Raw genomic sequence first — 2,852 nt, 5'->3', positions numbered from 1 at the left:
ACCTCCGGGACAGAATGGGGACAGGGACGATGCCTGCCCACCCCGCGGAGTTTGGAAGGAGCGTGTGAGCCAACCAGGAGAAAGCACTAACAGGGTGCTGCACCAGTGAGTCAGACAGTTCTGGGTGGTCCCAAGCCCTCTCCCCAGATCCTGGGACTCCCTGGCTGCAGCTGAGAGATGAGAGGGCTGAGATGCTACGCAGTCTGCGCTACGCTGCTACGAGGAGCGATGGACGAGCTGCGACCAGAGCCCCTGACATCCGGCTCAGGGGTCCTGGTGGGGCCCATCTCTTCTCCACCCCTCCCACACCTTGGGGGCGGGGCGGGGCCGGGAGGAGCCATGCACAGTTCTAGTCCTGCTCACGCCCTTCTCAGGGCTGACCTGTCCGTGCCGGGCAGCAGCTGGACGCCAACCAGCATGTATTTGCATAAATTAAGCTTCCCTTCCCCTGTGCTCAGCCTGATCACAGATCTGTGGGGGAGGGGTGATGAGTCAGCAGGACTTCCTGCTCCCCCTCCTCACTTTTCCCCACGGTGTCCAGCGCAGCTGTGCCCAGGACAAGGACTCAGGCCGGGGCTTCTGAGCTCAGCAGAGAAAGGCACGGAGTTTCCAGGGTGAGAGCCCCAATTCCCTGGACACCTGGACGTGGGTTGCTGACAGCAGCCTGAGCTGAGAGGGGAGCAATGCTATGTGGACGGGGTCTCCTTGGGGGTGGGTCTCGGAGAAGGGCCCTGGAGGTATGGAAAGCGCATGTGCCCGGTTGCTGACCCGCACCAGCAGCCTGAGGGAGGTCTCTCTTCCCGCCTGTCCCAGGGCTGGCACTCTCTTGGGGCACCCAACAAGCACTGTAGCTGCCCAAGCATCCCAGATGGAGCCACAGAGGGAGCTGGGCTTCCTGGAACGAGTCGCGCTCAGCGCCATCCATGGCTTCACCTGTCCACACATCCGTTCAAACAATCATCACCCACTGACACACAAGCCAGGCTCGTTCCCAAGAAAGCAGGTGCTGAGCCGTGGAGCCCAGCAGTGCGGTGAGCTGTCGGCCTTTAGCCCTTTGTCCCTGCTTATGGAAATGACCAACCAGCCCACGACGATTCCGTTTGGTCAGTTGCCTGGAGGACAAACAAGAAGGGAAACACTACGACGGGGGTGCCGGGCTCCCTGGACGGCCTGGGGAAGGTCTGGAAGTGGTGTGATGAGCAGCTGGACCTGCAGCGGAGTCTGGAGGGACATCAGCCGGGGGAGGTGTCTGTGGACACCAGCCACACCCTGCCCACTGCTGCATCCAGTTCTCGCGCTGTGCACGTCCATCTCTGGGACGGACCAAAGGGCAAACAGATAAAGTCTACAGTGGATGCCTGGACTTTGGCCTTTTCTCCTGATTCCCAGCATCTGGCCACAGGAACTCAAGTAGGGAAAGCGAACACTGTTGGTGTGGAAAGTGGGGAAAAAGAATAGTCCTTGGACACAAGAGGAAAATTCACGCTCAGCATTGCATTCGGTCCCGATGGGAAGCATCTGGCCAGCGGAGCCCTAGATGGCACCATCCATATTTCTGACATTGCAACTGGAACACTTCTGCACACGCTGGAAGACAGCACCCCACGTGGCCGGCACGCCGAGTGGACGCACCTCCTGGGGGCTGAACGTCGCCTTCTGTCCCAGCCACCCAGCTCATCCGACCAGAGTGTAGAAGCCTGGGATGTTGGGACGAGGACTTGTGTCCACACATTCTTTGATCACCAGGATCAGGTCTGGGGAGTAAAATACAATGGAAATGGCTCAAACGCTGTGTCTGTTGGTGATGACCAGGAAATTCTCGTCTACGACCGTCCAGTGTGAGCCGGAGTCTCCGCGCCCAGGCTGCACCGAGAATGCACAGCTCCATCCTGACACTGCTTTCCTGGACAGGCTCCCCTTACAGGAATACAGCATTTATTAGGGCAGAGACTGAAGTTCTGTAGATACAGTAAAAACATTTCCATTGTATTGGCAACACTGTTTACGTTAAAGTAAATAAAGCATTCTTAATGCAAAAGCGAAAAAAAAAAAAAAAAAAAAAAGGAAAGCCAGCAGGTGCTGAAATACTTCAGTCCTTGGAGCCAAGACCAATCAGGAAGGAATATGATTTCAAGGAATGCATATGTGGGTGGGTGGATGAACAGGCGGGTGGCCGGGCAGGTGGGTGAGTATGTGGGTGGGTGGGTGAACAGGCGGGTGGCCGGGCAGGTGGGCGAGTATGTGGGTGGGTGGGTGAACAGGCGGGTGGCCGGGCAGGTGGGCGAGTATGTGGGTGGGTGGGTGAACAGGCGGGTGGCCGGGCAGGTGGGCGAGTATGTGGGTGGATGGATGAACAGGCGGGTGGCCGGGCAGGTGGGCGAGTATGTGGGTGGGTGGATGAACAGGCAGGTGGCTGGGCAGGTGGGCGAGTATGTGGGTGGGTGGATGAACAGGCGGGTGGCCGGGTAGGTCGGTGAGTATGTAGGTAGGTAGATGAACAGGCGGGTGGCTGGGCAGGTGGGTGAGTATGTGGGTGGGTGGATGAACAGGCGGGTGGCTGGGCAGGTGGGTGAGTATGTGGGTGGGTGGATGAACAGGCGGGTGGCTGGGCAGGTGGGTGAGTATGTGGGTGGGTGGATGAACAGGCGGGTGGCTGGGCAGGTGGGTGAGTATGTGGGTGGGTGGATGAACAGGCGGGTGGCTGGGCAGGTGGGCGAGTGTGTGGGTGGGTAGATGAACAGGCGGGTGGCTGGGCAGGTGGGTGAGTATGTGGGTGGGTGGATGAACAGGCGGGTGGCTGGGTAGGTGGGTGAGTATGTAGGTAGGTAGATGAACAGGCGGGTGGCTGGGCA

At 59.1% G+C, this 2,852-nt stretch overlaps 1 pseudogene; it reads left to right on the top strand.

The window, feature by feature from the left end:
- Positions 1-228: 228 nt before the first annotated feature.
- LOC133747753 (superkiller complex protein 8-like) lies at positions 229-1,842 on the top strand (annotated as a pseudogene).
- Positions 1,843-2,852: the final 1,010 nt, after the last annotated feature.

This window comes from Lepus europaeus, chromosome 19, assembly GCF_033115175.1.
Source record: "Lepus europaeus isolate LE1 chromosome 19, mLepTim1.pri, whole genome shotgun sequence".
In the NCBI taxonomy this organism is placed as follows: domain Eukaryota; kingdom Metazoa; phylum Chordata; class Mammalia; order Lagomorpha; family Leporidae; genus Lepus; species Lepus europaeus.
This window is presented reverse-complemented; position numbering and strand designations above follow the sequence as displayed.